The 24659-nt window shown below is 41.7% G+C and overlaps 1 long non-coding RNA gene across 2 annotated transcripts in view; it reads left to right on the plus strand.

Annotated features, from left to right (window-relative positions):
• Nucleotides 1-2617: 2617 nt before the first annotated feature.
• The window catches only part of LOC116500379, a 42431-nt gene continuing 20389 nt past the window's right edge, over nt 2618-24659 (plus strand). Inside the window, exon 1 of one of the 2 annotated variants that reach the window (XR_004254303.1) lies at nt 2618-2702. This is a non-coding gene — a long non-coding RNA (uncharacterized LOC116500379). Of the gene's footprint in view, nt 2703-3038; nt 3131-24659 lie in introns of those variants that run through there. The other variant, XR_004254304.1, reaches the window with a different exon arrangement.

Consider the following 24659-nt stretch of genomic DNA (forward strand, 5'->3'; position numbering starts at 1 on the left):
AGGAGAAATACTTAGCTTGGAGGCCTTTCAGTCTAACTCAGAAAAGCTGAAAGGCATGAATGTAACAAGTGTTAGTAAGAATAGTGAAAAACAGCAACAAAACAGTTACTCTGAACCACTACGTGTGTTGTTTAGACCATTTGAACTCCCAAAAGAGACAAATTTAGATGGGGCTGTTTCTGTAATTGTTCTCTCAGTTTAGCTTTATATCTGCTCATGTTGCTGTTCAAATATAAAAGAGGAGTTTGAATGAGAGAAGTTTGGGCTTGGTGTCTAATGTGAAATTGTGTGTAAAGAATTTGTTTAAACTATCACTGGGATCACTTGCATAGTCTCACTTGAAAGACTCATTAAGTAACTCTATATTTTGTACTTTGTGCACTTAATCTGTAATTATATGGTAACTGGGATAACAACTCTGGGAATTAATGTTGCTGGGGACTCTGCTGAAGCTGTAATCTAAATACTGTCTTGATATTTATAGCACTTTTAAATCCCTGGGATAACTCGTGGTATCCTCCGAATTTACACAGTTAGTTGTATCTTGTCCATGTAGTATGTCTTCAGGAGCAGTGGCCTTGCTATCTATAGTTTCAGTAGTCTCTGGCTAGGCTTTTATTTTTGATGGCTAAAACTGTAAGTGAAATGGCGTCTTACATTGAAACTAACGTTACAATTACGGTAGGTCCATCATGGGAACAATAGTTGCTATAAATTTCCCACACCCATCTGTTACCCAGCTGCATTAATAGATGTATTAGGCAATTTGCAGTAAACTTTGCCAAAGAGCAATTTCACACCAAAAACAGCCACAATAATCTCATGTGTAACACAGGTGCCTCGTAGAGTTCGTGATGGAGGGAATCTGTGGCAGAATGGCACTTGTATTAATCACGATAAGGATTATTGGTCGTTAGGTAGGAATGATCATGAGGTTGCGAGACAAAATATTAGCAACTTTGTTAAGAGCACCGGTGTAGCGCCATACAGTGAGAAACTCTGAATTTGTTGTCGGTGCTTTGAACTTTGGGGGCGGAAGCTCTCACGCTTGGCCTGAGTCCAGAGCCGAGTTATTTGAAGAGAACAGCTTATCCGAGCGACGGAAACAAATAAATAAAAGGAAGTTTGGGAAATATGTATTTATTGGAATACATATACGTGTGTGTGTGTTTTTACCAGCTCCGATGGCTATGTTTGATCCAGTTTAATTACTCAGACCGCAGCACAGGGGCAGTCCCCGAGGAGGGCTGTATGTGGAGATGGAGGAGAGGCGGTGAGTGCCGCTGCCCTCACGGAGAGGCACGCCTCTGGCTGCTTCGGGGTGCCCCCAGATACAAAGCAGTAACTCTGACGGAGGTTACAGCCGCGTTAAACGCCCTGGGTACCCGCGGACCCGCCCAGCCCCGCGTCGCTGCTCGGGGCTGAGGCGTTTTCGCCCAAAGCGCCCCGTCAGGAGCCGAGGGAGGCAGCCGCAGACCCCCATACGCTGGATTTGGGGGCTTAGGGGGCTTTTCACTTCAGGCTGGCCCCGAGCTGACACTCTGCTCCCCGCTGCTGGCCAGAGGCTCGCGTAAACGCCGCTCCCCAGCCTCCTGCCCCCTTTCTCAGCGCGCAGCCCCCGCCGCAGCCCCCCGCCGGCCGCCCAGCGGGCAGCCAGGCGAGCGGCCCCCACCCTGCCCCCCACCTCGCCCCATTCCTCCACAGCGCGCTCCCGCCCCCCGCGGACCGCCATTGGCTGCGGGCCCCGTCCCTCACAACCTTTCTGCCCGGCGATTGGCCGAGCCGCCGCCTCCCGCGCTCGGCCCCGCACCGGCTAGGGGCCCGGCGGCGGCGGCGGCGGCAGTGGCGGCGGCGGGAGGGGAGCGGGGGGGAGGGGATGCGCAGCGCTGCGCCGCCGCCGCCAGTGGGGGCGCTCCCGCCGCTCCCGGCCTGGGCCTGGGAGGCGGCGGCGGCGGCCTCCCGCCCTCGTACGCCCCGCTGCCGTTGTCCGTGTGTCCCCATCCCTCCATCTGTCCGTCCGTCCATCCATCCATCCATCCATCCATCCATCCTGCCCCGGGGCACCGTCGCCGGGGCGAGCGGGCGGGGGCGAAGGCGGAGAGCAAGGGGGGGGGAAGTGTGCGAGAGGAGGCGGGGAGAGGGCGGCGGCGGCGGCGGCGGCGGGCGGGCAGGTGAGGAGGGGACGGCGGCAGGCAGCGGGAGGGCGGCCCGCGCCCCTCGTGCCCTTGGCGGCGGGGTGAGGGGCGCCGGGGAGCGGACAGGCGGCGGGACGGGGGCCGGGGGGCGCCCTCCGTGCGGGGCGGGGACCGCGGGGCACGGCCCGGGGCTGCCGCCGGGAGGAGCCCGGCTCGGCTAGGCTCGGCTGAGATCGGCACAGATCGGAAGAGATCGGCTGAGATCGGCTGGGCTCGGCTCTGCCTGCTCGGCTCTGCCCGGCCGGGCTCGGCTCGGCTCGGCTCGGCTCGGCTCGGCCCGGCCGCCCCCCCTGCGCCCCCATACTCGCCGAAAGCTGTTGCATCTTTTTTTTTTTTTTTTCTTCCCCCTCCACCCCTTTTTTTTTTTTTTTTTTCATCTCTCTCCTCCCTCCTCTCCTCCCCCTTCTCCCCCCCCTCCCCGAAGGCGCAGGGCAGTCGGTGGTGGGATTTAAGACGTTTCCCCGGGGCGCCGGGGGACAGCGCTGCCCGCTGGAGCCGGCCGAGGAGGTGAGTGGGGGGGGGGGGGAGGAGGGGGTTTGGGGGGGACCAGCGGCACGGTCCTGCCCCCGCCGCCACCGGAGGGGGTGGGGAGCAAGGAAGGAGTTCACGCTTCGTTTTTATATCCTGTTTTTTTTTTTTTTTTTTTTTGGCCTTTTATTTTTTTATTTTATTTTTTTTTTCCGCCCCGCGCAGCCCCTTTGTGCCCCCGTCCGTCGCGGCGCGGGGGGCTCGGGGCGGGGGTCCGGGGGTGGGGTGTGTGTGTGTGTGTGTGTAGGGGGGGGACACGGAAAGTTTCCAGGCTCTCCTCGGGCACAGAAGTTTCTTTGTTCGGCCGGAGGAAGGCACTGAGCGGCTGCTGCTCCCAGACCTGCCCTACGAAGCCGAGCCCTGCCAGCGCAGTGAAGTTCTGGGGCAACGAGGCGGTCCCGCAGGAGGTAATCGCGGCTTATTGCCCCCCTGCGCCTGCCTCTCACCTTGTTTTATTTTATTTTATTTTATTATTTTTTTTCCTGGGGCTAGCCTCCGGCCCGTCCTCCTGAAAATCCTAAATTGCTTCTCTACGACGTGCCCTGGGTAAAGCCTGCCTCGGCTTTCCTCCTCCCCCCCCCGACGGCCGCCGCCACCTCTCCTCCCCTCCGCCCCGTCCCTGTCCCCGTCCCCGTCCCCGCGGTGACGGGTTTGGCCGCATATTTTCCAGCTCGTGTAGGGAAGGTCTGTGCCGCTCTGTCTTGATCTTTGCCCCGGTTTTATCGTGAGGAGACCCCCCCCCCCACACACACACTATTTAAAAGAAGAAAAGCTTGCTAGCGATCTGACTTCTTAAAAACTACGTGCCATTGAACTTGCAGGCTAACGAAGCCGCGTTTGTTTTCTGCTGACCGCTTTCCCCTTTATCGTGTTTTTTTTTTTTTTTTTTTTTTTTTTTTTTTTTTTTTTTTTTTTTTTTTTTTTTTTGCCAAGAGTTCCATGCGAAGCTGCGGGAGGGGAAGCTGATCGGAAAGTTTTGGTGTAAGGTTTTTGTGCTGCCGGGGCTGGGCTCTGTTACACCGGCCGACTCGGCGCGTTTAGCGAAAGCAGTGCTGCTCACCACAAGCTCATTTCGCATGCCTCAAAGAGGCAATTATTGGTTAGTTCCTTCGTGATTGTGAACGCTTAAAATGAGCTAGAAGCCATGGCTCTCTGCTTGCTTATTTAAATTTTTGTTCCTGTTTGACGAACTCAAAACCAGCGTATTTGTCAGGTAGGATGTTCGTGGTTCAGACTCTGAAGTCTCTGAGATGCGTTGGTGTTTGTAAGAATTGGACAAAGTCAGTTCTTTGGAAGATTTTTAAAGCTGTGATATGTGTAGTTCTTTAAATATAACTGCAGCACCAAGTGTGTGAGGGAAAAAAAAGTTATCAATCCAACTCTGTTTGATACGGTGTGAGGAAAAATATTACCGTGTAGCTGACCTAAAGTGGCTTCTGTGGCTGATAACAAGTAAATGATTTGGCTTGCAATTTCTGGACTTACCTTTCCAGGCAGTAGAAAGGTTATTCTTAGGCATCTGAAAGGCCTGAGCAAAATAGATGGCAGTGAACTTCAGCTTCCTTATATGGCTGATGCTTGGCAGAAAAGCAATGAAGCCTAAATAGAGTAATCCTTTTACAAAGAACGGTCACTTTCCAAAGCAGTGTTTCAGTCCCAATAATGACTTGAGATTCCATGGGGGGGAGGGAGAAATTGTAGCAATGCATGACAAATTTAGTTGTAAACCACTATGTTCTAATGGATGCAATTTTGTTTCTTTTCAGACCTTTTGTGTTTCTCATGATGCACTTGATATTTTTCAATGCCATGTAGAAGAATAGATCCTTGTAGTGGAGCCACAACTTTTTACACTAGTGTTTTGTCACCATGGTAGCTATGGATAAGGCCCTTTTTAATGATGAAAGTGTAATTCAGTGCTGCATACAGCTAATGGTTATATCATAGAATGCCATTCATGTCATTAACATAGTTTAGAAGTTATGAAGGAGTGTATTCTTTCTTGAGATCAACCATCTCAACTAAATCGGGCTGACATTGGTATTTGTATTGTGAATAAAATGATGCAAGCACACACGTGGTAGCTGGGGTTGTTTGGAACAAAGCTTTCATAGGTATGTGACGATGGCTTGGGGAAATGTTCTTTCTACCTGGCTGTTCCGTGCTTGTGAATTACATTAAGCTCATGTAGACACTGATAGTTTTAAGTAGGTATGCTTACCATGACAGAGGTAGAAGTTACAGCAAAAGGCGTGCTATGGAATGTGACTGCCGTGAGGACCACTTGTATCTCGTTTCAGCAGTCTTGTCAATAGATTAGTCACTAACAAGCTGCCTGGTATGTGATGTGTGATATAGACGTGGTGTTCCGTAGGATATCCATTTGCACATCACGCTGATGTGAATTGATGAGGGGACTCCACAGAGAAAGTACTATTGAACGAAAGTTGCCTGGGGTATTAAGCTGGTGGTGCTGTAGCATCAGCGTTACAGTTTGTCCTCAGTGAAGTTTGTTCAGTCTGCGGCCCTACGTGTGCAGAGCCACGCTTGGAGGATCTGAACTAAGGGAAGGCGTGCACGTATGTAACACGCATTAAACTTCCCATGTTAGCAGCGTGTTCTAGAAATAGAAGGGGATGGGAGCAGGATTCTTCAACTCATTTTTCCTGTAGGGGTGTAATGAATCATTGCCTATCTGCTCTGTTTTTTTTTTTTTTTCTCAGTTGTTGTTCTGTTTTTGTTCTTCCTGCTTCCAAACAAAAAGGAAAATCTTCTAGGGAGAATGTTACGTAAAGATCAAATGTTTGATATGTTGTCTTTTCAGTAGGTTCTCCCTGTGGGATAACGTGATCTGCTAAAGGAGGGTCTGACGTTACTCTATGTAGAGGAATTACAGATCTGACCTCTTCCGAATGAGTAACCAGTCAGGTTGACAGGAAAGTTACTCTTAGCAGATACGAAAATTGCATCCTTTCGTGCGCACAGAAGTGATGATGATGACAGTCAATATAGGTAGTTAAACGTGAATTATTTGGAACGTGGAGATTCAGAGACATCACTATTTTACCTTTGTCAGCTTTTGAGTAATTGAAACAGTATGTCAGGCAACACTCTTCACATTGGAGTGAAAACACTGAACTAATGTGTTCATCACATTCAGTAAATAGTTCATAAATAACTTAATTATTTATTTTTCAAGTCTACAAAGTACAATATTAGTGAATTGCTATACTATTGAACTGCCAGTGTCTTTAGAACATCTTTGAAGTCCATGCACACTTTTGAGGTAACGGCTGCTTTTCTACAACTTTTAGAAGTTTAACTGATTTGGGGACTCTTGCCTCGTATTTTGAATGCATGGGGAATATCTTTTTACTGGTTTTGGGGGTAACATGTGAACAGATCAGTGGATACTCACGTGGCAGACTCTGGTCCAGTTTTGTACACAAAATATTTTTTTGGTGGGGTAGAAGGCGGGGGCTTGTCCAGGCCTCAGACATGGGTTTCCCCATCTTTACTGTTTCTCTTCTCTTGGGGAGCAGCTGCAGCGTGCCACTGCAGTGTCCAGCTGCGGAGGTGGCACATGGAGCTCACTGCACCAGCACAGCTGGCACGCTGTCTCCTCCTGGTAAATATCAGTAAAAATTAATGCCTAGTGGACATCAGTAAGAATTAATTGTTGAGCAGCTCTATTGAGTCTAAGAGGGCAGTCATACACAAAGTAACTTGACTGTGTTTTTTTTTTTTTTTTGTGGAAATTTTGGTTGTGAAAATTAGACTTTATTGAAATACAACCTTCATTTCTGATTAAAAATTCACTGTTCACATGTAGTGAGTAAAACCTGTTAAATACTGAATTTTGAGAGTGAGAATGCTGAGTTGAGGAGACAGATTTGGGTGTGTTGGTTGATGAAAAACTCAGTGTGAGCCGGCCTTGTGCATTTACAGCCCAGAAAGCTAGCTGTACCCTGGGCTACATCAAAAGCAGCGTGGCCAGCAGGGTGAGAGAGGTGATTCTGCCCCTCTGCTCTGCTCTTGTGAGACACTACTTGGAGAGCTGTGTTCAGCTCTGGGGCCCTCAGCACAAGAAGAACACAGACAAGTCGAGAGGAGGACCACAAAGATGATCAGAGTGCTGGAACAGCTCTCCTATGAAGACAGGCTGAGAGAGCTGGGGTTGTTCAGCCTGGAGAAGAGGAGGCTCCGGGGAGACCTTAGAGCAGCCTTCCAGTGCCTAAAGGGGACCTACAGGAGAGCTGGGGAGGGACTCTTGGTCAGGGAGTGGAGTGGTAGGACAAGGGGGAATGGCTTTAATCTAAAGAAGGACATAAGGAAGAAATTCTTCACTCAGGGTGGTGAGGCCCTGGCACAGGCTGCCCAGAGAAGCTGTGGATGCTCCATCCTTCTAAGTGTTCAAGGCCAGGCTGGATGGGGCTTTGGGCAACCTGGTCTAGTGGGAGGTGTCCCTGCACATGGCAGGGGGGTGGAATTAGATGATCTTCAAGGTTCCTTCCAAATCAAACCATTCTGTGATCTTCTGCCTCTATAAGGAAAAATGGGAGCAGTGAATATTGCTATGATTGTTAGTATTTTTTAGTATCTAGTGATCTTGGGATAATTCTGCTTTTTCTGCCATTCTTCCTCATCAGTTAGCTGCTCTTTTTAAGTTTCTTTTTTTTTTTTTTTTTTTTCCTTGTAGCTTAAATTTCAATACGGATACTTGGTTTATTACTCTTTTAGTTTCATGTGTACTTTCCTTAAAGTTGATACTGAAGCATGGTGTTTCAACACTAAATCACACCTTCTACCTTCATCATGATTTGCATAATTGAGAAATAAAGCTAAACAAACCCCTTTGTTTGGTTTCATTCAGGCTGAAATGGAGGCGTGTTTATGTTGGAAAACATCACCACTGTGACTAGTTTCCCTAGGGTAGTTTACGTTGAAAAGTAGATTAGTTCTTTCTGTATCTGCAACTAATTTGTAGATACCTGATACTAAGCAATCATTATGGATAGGAGCAACAAGTGATGATTAAGCAGAGTCTGAGGACAATATGAACCATCTCTGCTGCTGGCTGTCCTGGAAGTTGTAATACTGCAGAAGGTACCGATGTCTCTAGATCTGCTTGCATTTGAAAGCTGTTAGATTAGGATAGTACACCATCTCCTCCCCTCTTTATCCACTTCTTCAGGTAATTAATCGGATGATCTTACTCTTCTATCCTATTAGACACTATTAGGTCACCGTTCCTGTACATTAGGGCCAAGAAAATGTTAGGTATCTATTTCTGTACAAACTTTGTTGATGAATGAAGGGGGAAGAACACTTTTTCTTCCCCAGTTCTTTATCGATCCAATGATCAGGACCTTAAGGATTGCTGAAGGTAGTAAATACAACTTCCGTTCTTGTAAGAGCAAAGCTACATGAAAAAATGGTAAATGATTCAAAAAATACAACTTTTGCATGGTTTCTCAATTTTCAGATATTTGATACTATTAATCCTTGCTTTTTTTGTTAATAAAACTTTTCTCAAACTTTTGTTAAACGCTTTTGTGTAAGTGAATTGTGCAAGCATAAAGCTATATTATGTATTAAGGGAAACAACTACTACAGACAAACTTACTCTTTCTGATTCTTCTACTTAAACCATGAGAATAGTAACTGGAAGAAGTTGTAGATCACTGTCCTCAGAGTGATCCATCCAGTATTCACTAGGTGCATTGACTCACCTTTCAAACAAACAAAAATTCTACAATGCTGAGTTCTCCAAGTTGGTGTAGCTCAGTATGTGTGGTGCTGTGCTTCTTGTCTTGTAGCCCTGTCATGAAGCTTGCTGGGATGGAATAGACAGAGATTCACGACTTGCGCCGTGCCTGTTTGACTGTTGTGGGTTAGGCTGTTAGGGATTGTCACATGCTTCCAGTGGGGAGATTGCAGCTGTGTGAGTAGAATTTCCTTTCTGGGAACAAGTAGGAAAGGAATACTTGTTTCAGATGTTGAGCATTATGTTCTCCTGAAGTTAAAATTCTACCTCTGAAGCACAAGCTTGGGGTATAGTTGTCTTCCTGTGAGGTGGTAGTGCTCAGAGACTACATCTTGCTCCAGCTTTCTGGGGCTAGCTTTAGGAGTAGAAGAAGCTCTGAAGGGGTTTGTAGGCTTTCTAAAATTTACAAATACTTGAATGAAAAATTTCTTTTACAATTCAGTTTGGAATCTCCCTTGGAAATGGCTGATGACTTGTTTTCCTTGGTGGGATAAGTTCAGCCATTGACACTGAATTCAAAATATCTAAATTTCTGTTAGTTTGTTAAAGGTGTGGTTAGAAGGCTGGTTGAAAAAATGGTGCCTGTCTTGGCATCTGAGGTACTGTGCTGTGAGTTGCAGCCTTTGGAGCTTTCTCATCATATTATTTTTTATCTAGTTGGCATGGGAAGTTTCTGTAGTGGCTATAGGGGGGCACTTGGTCATCCCAGACACTTCTGAAAGAAAGCTTTCATGTTCTTCCATAGTCCTCTGTCCCGTAAGTTTGGGGTCTGAGTTTACTACAGTTACAGAACATGTTTCTTCAGCTTTCCTTGCTCTCCTTGTCCTTGGAGCTTTTCAGTACATACATGTATCTTTCAAAACTTCAAAAGCTGCCTAAGAAGGAAGGGTGCATCAGTACCTCTGAGCAATGTCTGAAATACAGTGCCAGAAGCCTGTGAACGTCTGTTGCAGGTTTGGCAAAAATTTAAGTGTTTGGATGGTAGAAAGTGTTTCCAGGTTCATCGGCAAGGATTCTGGTAGGCTGCTAGGAAACCTTATGAGAGCTACTGCTTTTTCTGTGCATCTGTAGTGATCTTGGAATTAATCTGCTTGAGGGAAGAGGTGATAGTATAGAAGATGAAGCCAATTGTCAGTAATTTGGTCAAATTACTGCAGGTCTTCTGTCTTCGCTTACAGATAGCCCTGAAGATATGATGGAGGATGATATTTGACATGGGGGTATCAGAGAACTCTTAAGTAACAATATTAATGTAAATCATACTTTCTTTCCTCTGTGGAAATGTTATGCTTAATAATCTGTGTGCTTGTGGATAAAGCAAACAAAAACCTTGGCTACATAAGTATTTATAAGATCGGGGCCTGTATTTTGAGTAAAAGTAAACTAAAAGTATGTCAGCAAAGAAATCTGAAGTCCTTTCTGACTTAAATGCTGTGTAACTACTGGTTTTCCATGCACATACAGAGTATAACATGCAGGTATTGAATTGACTTAGATCCCACTCGGCCTAATGCATGGTGCACCTGAGGGAGGCAGTGGATGTGCAGACTGCTGTTAATATACACCCACAGCCTGCTGCTGGTACATTTGTTTGTAGAGGCAAATTATTCTGTGGTCATCTGAATGTCAACTTGGTAGTGAGTTCTTTTTAGGAGAACATACTCATTTTGGGTTTCTTCTGGTCACATAATCATATGTGATGTTAACCCTGGAGCTGCAGGTCATTTAAATTCTGAGGTACTCTCTCTTTTTTTTTGGTCTGACTTGGTAATGCATTTAATCAGCGAGGGAGAAAATTCAAAAGTTCATATCTCTGATTCATAGCTATCTAGACTTCATACCATTTATTTCAGGAGTGCTTTACTAAACTTACATAGGATGATTTATCCTAAGTAACGGAGAATATTCACGAACTCTTTAGGAGATCTTCTGGGGAAGAACTGCAAGCAAAGGGAATTGTATGAGGAACACTAATTGATATTTGGAACAAACAAAAGATTTTACTTTAGGGTCACTTTTGTTGGTTCACATGTAGATATTAGAGAACTATGAAAAACTAGGTTAAAAATAGTTTCAGGGCTCAACTGTAAGTCAGAAGAAAAGAAAAATATGGTTAAACCTGTGGGTTCCCGTCCTGTCTGGGGATGTGTCAGGTAGGGGGGAATCAATCAAGCCTCTGAATTTGGCAAGCCATCTGTCTCTAAATCTGGGAGATAAGATCAGAAGTACTGGTACCAGAGGGAGAAACTATTGGAGCTTTGCATTTCTACTATACTATTGTTTAACTATAGTGTGTCTTGTTAGCATCTTTTTTTTTTTTTTTTTTTTTAGGTGTCTTTTTTTCCCCTGAACAATGTTTTGTGTGGGAGGGACTTTTCTGTGCCTATTAGAAAATCCTGTTTTTCCAGTGTGTTAATCTTACTGCCGTGCTTCAGATCTCCTACCAGAAGTCTCATTAAAAAAAAAAAAAAAAAAAAAAGGTAAACAATACAAATAACAGAAAAGTAAAGTAGACATAAAATAGCATTTAGCAGACTTAAATGAGAGAGAAAAAAATACTTTTCCATTTGTATTTATTTGTGTGATTTCTTTGTCTTTTCAACGAGCACATATGTTGTCTTGTTTTACTGAAGCAAAGCAGAGGTGCCAAGGATCATGACACTGTTGCGTGTTTTTTTTGCAGTTCTGCTGTTATTAGAGAAAGGCGGTAGAGCAGGCAAACGTTTTCATGGGCTTTTCCTGTTCAGTGCTGGTAAAAAGGAAGGAGAGGTATTGTCAGGATTTCCAATGTCCTGTAGCCTTTCACGACATTAATGTTACCGAAATGGTTCTGCAGTAGCAGGCTGTGACCGACCCCCCCCCGCCCCCCGCCCCGGGAAAGACCACGGCCCTGTCAATGGAACAAGTTAAAGGAAAGTGTTATGGGGTGGAAGAGAAATAAAACTATAATCACTACTTTCTTCCAGATATCATTTTTACTTCTTTCTTAACTCTGCATGAAGGGGGAAAAAAAAAAAGCTGGTCAAGAATAAATAGATTGCTACTTAGACTTCTGAAAACAGTGCACTCTTCTGTCTCACCAGGTGGAGAGAGTCCTTGCCTATTTCTGTTGAATTCTATTATACATTTGCTCATTTTAGGTTCATAGATCACCAGTTATTCCTTTTGTGTTAAACATTGATAAGTGTTAAATTTCAGCTTGTGAATTTGAAATCTCTACTGAGGAATAACCTTAAAATCGGAATGCTGTTAATTTTCCCCAGACTTGTATTCGCTTGGTTTTAATCTGGGGAAGTACCTGTTGGACAATTCAAACTGTTTGAAATTGCAGTTAGGAAATTTCTTGAAATACCTGCATTGTACTATTTGGTTTTCCTGGTCTGAGGAGAAGTAGCAGACATATTAATAGCAAATCTAGTGCTGCAACTTTTTTTTTTCCTCCTGCTAAAAAGCACAGGATTTCAGGAGGTTAAGTAATGCTTTAAGCGGAGTTATTATTAAATCCATTCTGAATTCAGTTTTTAAGCTATAATTTGCACTGTGATGGGAAGGAAGAATCTTAATTCTACTTAAACCTCCTGTCAGGTGAGAAACTTTCTTGACTTTAGCAAATTATTATCTATGTTGATAATAGAGCTTTTAGAGAACTTGTCCTTCAAAATAATTGTCTAAATTCCCAGTAATTCTTTTATTTTTTTTTTTTTTGGTTATAAGCTTTAATCTATCATTTTTTTCCTCTATCTGAAGAGGCAAACATACTTTTAAGTATTAAGAAGAAAGCATTTAAGAATATTCTTCCATTAATTTTGTTGTAACAGTTGCTTATCTGATCTCCAGAATGCCTGATGCATTAAAATAAAACTAACGTAACGGTTGTGCTTTTTTTTCCCTTTAATCATAGTCTGTTGGCATAGAGGAACACAACACTATGTGAAAAGAAAAAAAAGTTAATGCCTTTTGCACTATTACTGTGTTAGGACTGGAAGAAGGCTATAAATTGGCAAAAATCAAATGCATATTGTGAGATTAAAGCTGAATAAATACGGGTCAAAATATCGATGCTTAGCTGCATGAGAGATGTGAAGTCCTGTAGTTAGAAAACCAAGGTTGAGGCAAAGAGGAACAATTCTTGTGTATTACAATTATGAAAAACTAATTGGAATGGAACAACTAATTGGGATATGAATCAATGTAAAAGAAAAACATAGAATCATCGACGGTCTCTTCCAACCAGAGCCATTAAAGATTGTTTAACTCCAACCCCCCTGCCATAGGCAGGGATGCCACCCACCAGACCAGGCTGCCCAAAGCCCCATCCAGCCTGGCCTTGAGCACCACCAGGGATGGGGCATCCACAGCTTCTCTGGGCAGCCTGTGCCAGGGCCTCACCACCCTCTGAATGAAGAATTTCCTCCTAACATCTAATCCAAATCTCCCCTCTTTTAGTTTACAGAATCACAGATAGGTTGAGGTTCGAAGGGACCTCTGAAGATCTTCTGGTCCAACCCCCCTGCCAAGCAGGATCACACAAAGCACATTGCACAGGATTGCATCCAGGCGGGTTTTGAATATCTCCGGAAAAGGAGACTCCACAACCTCTCTGGGCAACCTCTTCCTTTGCTCTATTCCCCCTTGTCCTGTCATTATCTGATTGAGCAAAAAGTTGCTCTCTATCTTTTACATAAGTCCCCGTAAGACATTCCTTTATTTGTTTCAGACAATGACTTCTAAAACTGCTGAGAGTGATGTTGAGCTCCTACATGTCATAATCATTGTGTAAATCAGAGGGAAAAGGTGCTCGGAATCTGGAAAATATATACATATATATATATATATGGAATATATATATATGTTTGAGACTTTTACTCATTTCAGAAATAGGTAGTGGCTGCTTCTTACTGTAACAGCGAAAAAGATGTGTTTAAGGGAAGTTATTTTTAAAAAGCTTCACTGTAAACGGAAGCTTGCTGTTGTTAGTACTGCATTTCATACTAAACAGATGCAAAAGCAAAAAAACAGATACTTGTCAAGGTGGGTAGCAAAACAAAGACAAATATTCTTTAAGGGGGAAGAATTCTAAAGCAAAATGGAAGTCCAGTTGTATATTCTGTTCCTTTAAGCAGTAACTTCCATTAGGGTACTACATAGTATTCTGTGTGTCAGGATGCACCTATACCTGTACTTTTGGTAGGATTTATTTTTTTGAAGTAGAGCAGTCTGCAATGGGAGCATCCACATGCACTCCTGTCTTTCCAGCTCTGCTCTGCAAGTGTGATTCCACTTGTGTTACTCTCACCACAGACCGAGTTGTGTGACTTGTCTGGATTTGGTGCAGCAGTTTTTCTGGTCAGCTTATCGATTTTGTTGCTAGCTCCAAGGTGCCGAGTGTGGTGGTTCCTCCTCCAATGTTCCCAACCTTTGATTTCTCTTTTTTTTTTTTTTTTAAAGTTGCATGTTGTTCTGAGCCTACTATGTTCTGACCTTTGTTGTTTGATCATCCTAATTTTAGCTAGGAATTCTGGCAGTTACTTTGGTGGGGCGGGGGGGGGAGATTGTGCGTGTAAAGCAGGACATCAGTTTTTGGATCGTTTTAATATATAGATGACACAGTCTAATAGACAGACGAGAGATAAAACTATATATATAGTTTTAATATACAGTCAACGCAGAAAGAAATTCTTGCTAGGAATCTTCTGGTAAGAGTTTCTCTCCATGTCTGTCTTGCTCTCTCTCCTTCTCTTCTTTAGTTTGTGCTGAACTGTTATGCATTACCTGAATTTATCTGCAGGCAATTAGATGGAAAGTCTAGTTCACAGATGAGAACTTTTCTTGTGTATTGAAGTACTGCATATTTACAACAGTGCAGCTTGCTTGTTTAAAAACCGTTGCTATCTGCTGCAGATGGCTGCATAGTCTAAGGAGTGGTTTCCTGGTTACATTGTACATGAAGTGCCAAACACCATGAGAGCAGTTTTGTTCTGGAATGCCAAAATATATTAAATCCATTCAGGAAGCAACATATGTCAAATGAATAAAAATACCACGCTCGTGTGAAGCAGAATGTGGCAGCTATGTTTTTCAAATCTGTTCCCCTAGCCCTCAAATCAAGGGGTTAAAAGGACTTTGTGTTTTAAGTATTGAAGATAGTATTCAATATTAATTGCTTTCATAGGCTTTTGGCGTTTTCACCACTGTTTGTTTCCCTATAGCTTGTTTTTTATTTTGATGAGCATATGTCATATACTGAAATTGAAATAGGCTATCAAAAGGAGTGCTGTATATGGAAAAACAGTATTGTATTTCCCTCCTTGGATATCTAGTAGTGTGCAAGCATGCAGGACCTTTTTTTTATTTAAAAAAAAATATATATTTATTTATTTAGGCTGGTAACTTAAGTTTTTCTTTATTTACCTCCCTAAGAGAGTTGTATGTATTTGCTTGATATTGCAGGTAGAAAGATGGGTCATTAACATCCTTCACAGTTCATTTTCATTTTTGTTTCTGCCCCAACTGCAATTCCAGCAAGTTCTCAGGGCAGAATTGGAAACATTTTCAACGACTATCTCCAAATATTGGAAGATTTTATTACAATAGAGGAACAACTGTCGGGTGGAGAGTGTTTTGTTGCATATTACTTCCGTGTTGCAAAGAAGGTGGTAGTCACTTTGATGCAGTTTCTAACTGTAGTCTTATGCATAGATTTTTTTTCTAATCTAAAGTAATTTGAAAACCTTCATTTTTATAGCTCTCTTAAACCAACTTGGAGGAACTAAATTAATATCTTGAAAGCAAATTTGTTTGTCCTTTCTGAATGTTTGTCTTTTTTTTTTTTTTTTTCCTCTTCTATCATTATGATTAGACATACAGTTAAAAATTAACCTCAGTGAATTATCTTGCATAATGGTCTCAGTGTTTTTCTGTCTTGTGTAAGAAGTGGTTAACACCCTGAAAGAAGAGAGAATGAGGGCAGGTATTTTCTTTTCCTAGCTGTGGAAGGTATGATTTTTTAAAAAAATCGAACGTGTAATAATGAGGTAGCTTCGTCTGAACACTGGCTGTAGCAGAGGCCATAATTACAACCATTTCTGTGTTCTTTTTTGTTTGTGTGGGGGATTAATAGCTGAGACTTGAGATGGAGTGCAAGGTTGGTAATCCTGTTTCCTGCGTTGAAAGAGGAAATGCTGGTGGTTCTTTATACGGTTTAAATTCTTCTTTCCTGCTGCCTGCAGTCTTTAGCTGTTCTACGATAATGATGTCACCAAGGAAGTGTTAATGCGCTGAGATGAGATGAGGTGTGTACAGTCCAAAAGAATTTGTTCAGTTACGTGTTTGCGTCTTGATCCACCTCACCTGAGCCAAAGGAAAGCCCGAGCTGCTCGAGCAAGATGCATTCCATTGTCTGCTCTTCTCCCACTTAACAGTGGCAACAGCTCTGTCCTGTAGCTATTAAATCACAGAAAGTACCAGAAAAAGTGGCATGAAGAAGTCTCCCATCAGGTCCATGTTTTGCTTCTGCCCTTTTGTGTTTTAAAAACTTGAATTCTCATCAAAGCCCTTATCATTTTTGGTTGTAATAGGTAAATAAGGCTATGGAACCCACTGACTTTTTTTTTCCTTTGGAGTTCATCCCAGATTTTCTACTAGCATTTTTGTGCTATTAATAGCATTGTAGAAACAACTTTTTAAAATATACCCAGTCTCTCTTTCTTTGCCCATTGAACAGTTGTCTTAATACATATTTTATTCTTTGAAAGGCACTTCACAACTTAAATCTGCTCTATGTGATTTAATTAACCATGACATATTGATGTGACTTTTAAAAGCATCTTGGTTGTTACACTTTGTTTCATCCTTTCTTGTGGTTTCTTTCAGAAAGTGTCCCTTCTGCTTAGGCTCTCCAACACACTGATAAGGTTGACTTATACCATTTTGAATTTAAGATTTAAGAGTTGTTTGCTTTTTATTTTTTTTTTAATTTCTTTTTTTTTTTTTTAGTTGAATGAACTTAAATGTGAAAACAATCTAAAAAATAATTTACTGTGTTGGGGATGATGGTGTAGTTCCCCGTGGTGTAGTTCCATTCACTCAAGCCTCTAATAAATGTAAAGTATTGCTTTGTAGGTTAAAAAAATGACTTTTTGTTGCAAAAGCATGTGCAGCACTTGCAAGGTTGTCTTTCAGTTAAGACCACATCCTGTAGACAATTCTTTCGGTTCTGAACTTCAAATGTAGAACAATAACTGCTGACATATCGTTATCCAGACCATAACTGTTTGCTGACCTTAGTGAATGTCTTAACTTCTGCTGGTAGCTTAGAGTATCTGCAGGACTGAGATTTGGCATGGTTAACTCTTCCCCTTTTCTGCAAACCTCCTCAAATAGACTTTGCACCACTAACCAGTACCCTCTGGGTCTGGCCACTGAGCCAGTTTTTGATCCACCTTGCAGTCTGCTCACCCAATCCGTAATTAAGCATCTTCTCTGTGAGGATCTTATGGGGTAGAGCATCAAAGGCCTTCCTGAAGTTCAGGAAGACAATATCCAGTGTTCCCTCTTCATCCATCAGGCTGGTGATTTCATTATAGAAGCTTATCAGGTTGGTCAGGCCTGGCTTCCCCTTGGTGAATCCCTGCTGACTACTCATAATGATTTTCTTCTTCATGTGACTAGAAACAATTTCCAAGATTAGCTGCTCCATCACCTTCCCAGGGATCGAGGTAAGGTTGGCTGGCCTATAGTTTCCTGGGTCCTCTTTCTTGTGCTGGTTGTGCAAACCCTGGGTTTAACAGAAGGCAGATGTGAGTAAGAAAAATAAGGCTTGGTCTTCCTTTATCAGTCTGTAGCTTGGATTAAGCTCAGTGTGACTTGACTTGCTTTTTGAGTTCTGGTTGCTGGTTTAGAATATTCTTTTACTCAATCACAGAAAAGTAAAAATTTTGCTTTTTTCCTCTCTGAGTTTGTCTGATTTGTTCCTCAGTAATCCTCCTCTATAAGTCTGAATCCTGTTAAAAATTGTGATACTTAACATCTAAGCTTTTTTGGAGCAGATTTAAAATATACCACCTCCTATCTTTCCTGCTTTTTTGGCACATGAAGGTTGACTTTCTAGGCTTTGGTAGTAGACTTGGAATTTGATGTTTATCTTTCACAGAGCTGAAGATACTTTAACTTCTAAGAATAGGCCTGAAAATATATAGCTTTTAGTTAATTTCCAGAATTATTATCCAGGAAGTTATGGGACAGATGATCTCTGTGAAGTAGGTTGTGATTGCTGTGGTGTTAGGGAAATAACTAACTGTGGTAAGAAGTGGAATTTGAAAAACACAAAGGAAGACTGGAGACCTGTTCAGTTCCTCATTGCTGAGGTCCTCAAAGCTACCTTCCTGACTACTTGTTCTCAAGACACACTTAAGCTAGTTTCTTTACTTTCTAGGGATTTCTGGTGGCTTTATTTTTTTTTTATTATTTTTTTTAATCAGCTGGAGGAAGCTCTTGATTGAAATCCATAGCTGAACAGTGTTTGAACATGGCATGCTCTGCTTTCAAGTTAGACCCAGTTGTCAGTGTGAATGGGGAACTGACAGGTATGTCAGTATGATAATTAAACAGGTTGAAACACTGGGTATTATCACTGGTGGAATGATTCTATTAGAAGTATTTGTCAATGATAATTATTTTACTTTTTCATCTCAGATTACTAGAGTATATTCATCTTCATTCATGGAGGGATTAAAGGGGCAGCATAATTGTAGCTTCATTCTAAAATCTTTGGGGAAATTTGCTGTCCTGGTGTGAAGGTGCTTGGTGACTGTGGCATGGGGCATGTATGCTATAGCAGTCTCACTTGGCTGTCCTGCAGTCATGAAGTGTAGGTATCAAAACTTGGGATCTTTCATCTCTCTGTGAAGGGCCAAGCACATACAGTTGAGAGGAGGTAGCATTGATGCATGCAAGGTAGACAAAAAGATTTTTCTTGCTTTGGTAACAGCTTATTAAGACTCTAATACTGTCCTTCTCTCTGTTTCTGTAGGGAGATTAGAGTGGGAGTGATGTGGAAAAGCACTAGTGATTTTGTGTTCTTTTCTAATGGAAAAGTATCCCTTCTCGTACAGTCTCAAGTAAAATTCTTTCTTTGAGATCTGAGTTTATATCTCTTCCTTACAGGGCATTTTTTTTGAGATGAATGGGAAACATTTCAGTTGAGTTTTGTATAGTTTTCCATTCTGATCTGTACTAGTATTAGCAACAATTACTTTTGAATTAGAGGCTTTGTTGTATGGTGCTTACTTGAATAGTAATGGGTCAAATGGATAGTTTTGAAACCATCCATAAGCAGCTAAGAAGCTGTTTCTCATGCTGGTAGTCGTCTGTACCTTCTGCTCTTCAATCTGCAAAATTGCCCAACCAGAGGAGATGTGCTGCTGGACCTGTTGCTCACCAGTGCTGAAGAACTTACTGGAGAGAGGTCAGGACTTGGAGGTAGCTTGCAATGCAGTCAGTGATCATGCCCTGGTAGAATTCCCAGTTTTGAGGGATGTAGGACAGGCAAAGAGTAGAATCAAGACCCTAAACCTCAGAAAGGCAAACTTTCAGTTGTTTAGGGCATTGGTGCGTAGGATTCCTTGGGAAACTGCCCTCAGAGATAAAGAATGAATGAGAGGTGGGAGATATTTAAAGATATTTTTTTTAGGGCCCAAGAGCAGGGAACACAGGAGTCAAGTTTAGCTAAGTCAAGACCACTTTGCCAAACTAAAGCACAAAACCTAAATGTATAGGCAGTGGAGGCAAGCATATACCTCCTGGGAAGATTATGGGAATGTAGGAGAGCAGGTACAGAACTGGGAAAGCCGAGGTACAGCTGGAGCTGAACTTGGCTGGAGATGTAAAAAATAAGAGTTTTTTCAAGTACACAGGACAATGAAGGAAGAAGAAAGAACCTGTATACATGCCCACCTCCCTCAGTGAGTGAAACAGGAGACCTAGTTACCTGGAACTTGAGGAAGACTGAGGTACTCAATAACTCTTTTGCTTCTGTCTTCACTGGGAAACGTGCTAGCCATGCTGCCAAAGTCACAGAATCCAAAGGCAGGGACCAGGAGAATGAAGAACTGACAACTGTAGGAGAAGATGAGCTTTGAGACCATCTAAGGGACCTGAAGGTGCACAAGTCCATGGACCTAGTAAGGTGCATCCGAGGGGACTGGCAGATTCCTGGCTAAGCTACTGTCTGTCATATTTGGGAAGTCATGGTAGTCTCGTGAAGTTACAGTGACTAAAAAGGGGACACACAACTCCCATTTTTAAGAAGGGAAAAGAGGAAGACTCGGGGAGTCAGGCCGGTCAGTCTTACCTCTGTGCTCCTCAGCACAGGAGCTTGAAATGAAGCTCCTCTGAATGTATGAAGTTCCAGGCTATTTGGAATGTTATATTTGAGTAGGTGTTTTTTTTTTTTTTGTTTTTTTCCAAATTATGCAGTACAAGAATTAACTGAAGCACAATCTGGAGTAAGTGAATTTTTCCCTTATGGTATAATGGTTTCCTAATGGTGATATTTTGCATACTTAAGAGGAACTGTTGCGATGACACTAAGTTCTCTGGGACTGAAACTTCATCTTGTGAAGTAAAGATCAATAAAGGTGTGGTCTTCCATCCCCCCCCCCCCCCCAAGTCAAAACTTACTGCAATTCAATTTAAAAAAATGCAATCACTGTCTAGTTAGGAATTAAAAATATGAAGCATCTGTTGACCTTGCAAATAAGCATGAAACAATTGTGCTGTTTCCAATACTTTTGTCATGTGTATACTTCATTTGTGATAGTCTATCTGTGGTAAGAATCTAGAGCATGGTAAATTGGAAATGACTGTCAACCTGAGGGCATGTATATCTCATATTGGCATAACTTCACGTTCATATTCTTCACACACGTCCTCTGAGTGAATATTTGGTGCAAATGTTATGAAGTGTGTTCATTTTTTCTGCTTTTAAAGTTACGTCTTTGCTTTTTTTCCCCACTTCAAAACATGAAGTAGTAATTCTTTCTGTCACTCTCACTCCCTAGAGATTGTTGTGTGTCTTTTGGGAAGATTTAGAATAGCATGACTCCATTTTTGAAAGACCAGACTCTAGTTTCAGTGTATCTTTCTTGTCTTAATGCTGGGCAGAAAAGGTTTCTAAGAGATGATCACATTTGTATTTTTACGTTTGTTCTGCTGTATGGCTAGAGTGCAAGTTGGACATTGCTTTTTGTTATATGTATGCCTTTATTATACATACATACATATATATATGTATTTATATATCCTTATCTATCTAAAAATAAGGGGAAAAAAGGGATACTTTAAGATCCCTTACTTTAATATCCAAAATGGAAATGACTCTGTTAAAATCATTAATTTTCTGGTATCAGTCTTGATAGATGGATAGGAATTGAGTCGTGTGCTGAAATTATAGCCGGTGGTGAAGCTGAGCTGAGTGTGATAACGTGCACTGTTGAGCACGTTTCCTTCCTCTCGCTGTCTTCGTCCAGAGAAGAAACTAGGATCCAATGTCAAATTTCTCTTGTTCAGGCTGTGTGAAAAACAGCTCGTTCAGCTATTCAATAGCAAGTACGTATGCTCACACAGAACCTTTGATGTCTTTTCCTGTCACTTGCTTACCTTCCAGCAAAGTGGATTTCTGTATAACCAAATTATCTATTAACATTTTGAAGGGTAGTAGTCAAAGATGTTTTAACTCTTCTTAGTGATTTTTTGATTGAACGTGGAATGAATATGTCAAAACAAATCCTTGTGATACAGAGTAACTAATTTGGGTGTTGTGTGTTATCTGTAATTATATGCATCCTCCATTATCCCCATTTGACAAAAAGAATCTGATACAGAAAGTATTTAGTTGCTTTCAGAAAGCACTTGTAGAGAAGATTTATTTTGTTTATTCTGTTCATATCCAATTGCATTAGTGTAGCTGCTAAATTATTGATTTTGTACATGCACTTCTAGTAATTATATTAACACATTAATTCATAAATTCGTATTTTTCTTTTATTTTTCCCTTATTTTGAACTATGGGTTCAACTGAAGTATGCTTAAAATAATCTAAATATGTTTTTTCCTTTGTTATGGTAGATGAAGTAAATAGAATGGGGAAAGTCATTTAATAGAAATTGTTTTTTTTTTCTGTTCCTGGTGAAAGCAAAATGCTACTTTGTATACATAGATCTACCGATGCAGTAGAACTGACTATCAAATATTTTTGAGTCTTTCTGAGCCTATTAAAACTTGATTAATGGAGTATTTCTAAGGAATTTTGCTACTTTAAGTGATCATTCTGATTGCTTCCTGCTCTCAGTAATTGTGCCTGTATTGCTTTGAGTGGTGTGCTGATGCTTCTTGGCTTTGTGTAACGAAGTAAGTGGTGTCTACTATGAAGTTGGATCTGTCGTCTTTCTCCAGTAAGTTTATTCCAAGTGGTAGAAGGACTTGGTTTATGAACTTCCATTACTACTGATTTAAGCCTGGGCTCCAGGATATATTCGTCCAAAGTCTTAAGTGCCTGGTAACAGTACTGACCCCACCTTCTTTTTGGAAATATCTGTACAGAACTTCATATAGCTAGTCAGACCCTCATCCTTGATGTCATAGCGCTGTTGAGGAAAGCAACAACGGTAGCAGAGGACCAGAAGCGAAGTACAACACAAACATTTTCTTTTTAATTCACAACTTTTTTTTGAAATGCAACGTAATTTTCACATGTGGTGGTAGAGGAAAATCCAAGTCGACTGTTCTCATACTTTGGCTTTGCACCTACAAAAATACTCATTCTTTCTCAGATGTTGTTTGCAAGGGATGGTTTTGTGCACTCAACAGAGCAAATTTGTCAAGTTTTGAAGAGCTCTGGTTGCTCATAACTCTTCTGAAATGAGTAGCTCAAATGTAAAATGGGCACTTTTTCATAAAGTGACCTGCCCATCAGGGCTTTGAGTTGGAATCAGTTCTTGGTGTTAATTGGGCAGCATGTGCTTTAATTAAAGAGAGAAGTATGTGATAATGAAAAAGCTAGGATTAGCTGTAGATATTTAATTTCTAAGTTACATAGTGGGGAAAAAACTTACATTAGGGGAAGTGCCTGAGCAAGATATTTCTTGTAAAGTTTGGTAAAACTTATTTTCCCCTAACTTTTGGGGACTAGCTCAGCACTGAGCATTTGTAGCATGTGTGCCAGACTACTCAATTTTTTTTTTTTTGGGGGGGGGGGAGGGGGAAGAAATACTAAGTCTTAATCTCAGTAGCAGGAAGGTGGTTAAAGGTCACAGGGAATACATTGTTATTGACAGTGGGGTTAAACTGATGTCTTTCTTATGGACTTGTGTTACAGTGTCTTATTTGTTAGCTGGGGGGAGAGAAGGGTGGATGGAAGGAGTGTTTCAGTCCTTCTATTCAGCCCTTAGATAATGCTTAGATAATAATCTTTCATGTATTGATCTGTGCAATTGGTCATAGTTTACGTGGCCCTACGGTTACTGTGTGCTTGCTACTTGGGGTATAGCGAAAGAGCTGGTGACTGAAGCACTGATGGGGTTAGCACAGAATTCAAGACTTGACAGAGGCACTCACAAACTTGGGCACGTAGTGGAGTCTGTGTGTTCAGCAGTCTGCTGTCCCATCTTGAAGGATGCTACTTAAATCTCCAGTTGAACTGAAATTTTAACCTTCTGTGGAAGACAGCAAGACAAGGGAGAGGACATTACTCTGGTCTTTTTAGTTAAGAGCCAAGAAAGCTGTTTCCATCTTTATAGATCCAGATATTGTTTAGATATGAACTTGAGTTTTGATACAATACTCATGTTAGTATTTTTAGTCATACAAAAATCCTGGCTGTAGGTAGAAAGTAGGAAAAAACAAGAAGGAAAGTTCCAGACCCACCATAATACATGTACACATGCTCACACGCTATATATATATTTTTTTTTCCAACGAAGCCAGCGAATTAACAATATGGTTATGGAACTGGAACCCCTGGATGCTCCAGGGCTTCTAGCTGTGCTGGCTGTAAGATCGTGGGCAACTGATAACATCAGTGTCTTGGAGAAGGTGGCTGAAACACCAATCATCTGTTAAATAGTTACATCAGTACAGAGGTTTTAGAGTTTGCTAAATCACCTTAAGTGTTCTGAAAGTGGCAGAAGCAGTTATTTTAATAATGGCTTGTCTTAAAATTTTAGGAATCATGAAATTCAGTTTTGTGTCTGTATATTGAATGCTTTATGAAAATAATATGTTAGTAAGGATCTGGCCTCCTGAAAAATCTGTTTCTTTTGAGAAAGACTCCACTAACCAACCTACCTAAATGTGTTCGATGTTTTTTTTGGTGTGGGATGTGTTTGCTGTTTTGAAAGCAGGTGACAAAATCATCATCCTATAATGTGTCGTCCTTCTGTGTTTTGTCACCTTATTTGAACTGGCCCCAACAAATGTCATCAAGATGAGGCAATGGGTGTGTTCCATATACATCTTGGACTTAGTACATTATTCCATGTTACTGGCCAGGACCACATAATAAAACTTTGTGTCCTCAACATATAGAGTATATGGCAATACGCCACAAAAGCTCTCCAGGCAGGATAAGCTTTTCAGAAATAGGTCCAACTACTTGTAAGCAACTACCTTGCCAATAGCTGTGGCTGCAGACTTTGAATAAAATCTCATGTTAAGCTAAATGAAAGGCAGCTGGCAGGTCCAATTAAAATAATTGCAGCTTTTTTAAAGCCTCATCTGTTGCTAGGAGTTGTACTTCCCCATGAGGGCTGTGGGAGTATTTGTGACAGTGTGGGTGGTATAGATTCTCTCTGAGTGTGCTTCAGCTTTGCCAGAACGCTAGCATTTTAAGAGAAGTCATCTAGTTTAGGTTCTGCATGTAACTTACTGGTTTTGGTTGCATTTTGTTAATCTGATAATTGCATTAAAAATCCATCTCTACAAGTAACAAAGGAAGTTGTTTTGAACTGAAGCTTGCTAGCAATGCATATGTTTTGGTTTTGGCCGGTATGAAAGGAGGAAATGATAATCAGTTCTACCTTTTTTGTGTTTTGGCACACTGCTTTATCTGTTTGTCCTCTGCCAAATCTCAAAGTAATACAAAAATAAATAATTGTAGAATGGTTCTTGTGGTA

The sequence above is a fragment of the Aythya fuligula genome, chromosome Z, assembly GCF_009819795.1.
Source record: "Aythya fuligula isolate bAytFul2 chromosome Z, bAytFul2.pri, whole genome shotgun sequence".
In the NCBI taxonomy this organism is placed as follows: Eukaryota; Metazoa; Chordata; class Aves; order Anseriformes; family Anatidae; genus Aythya; species Aythya fuligula.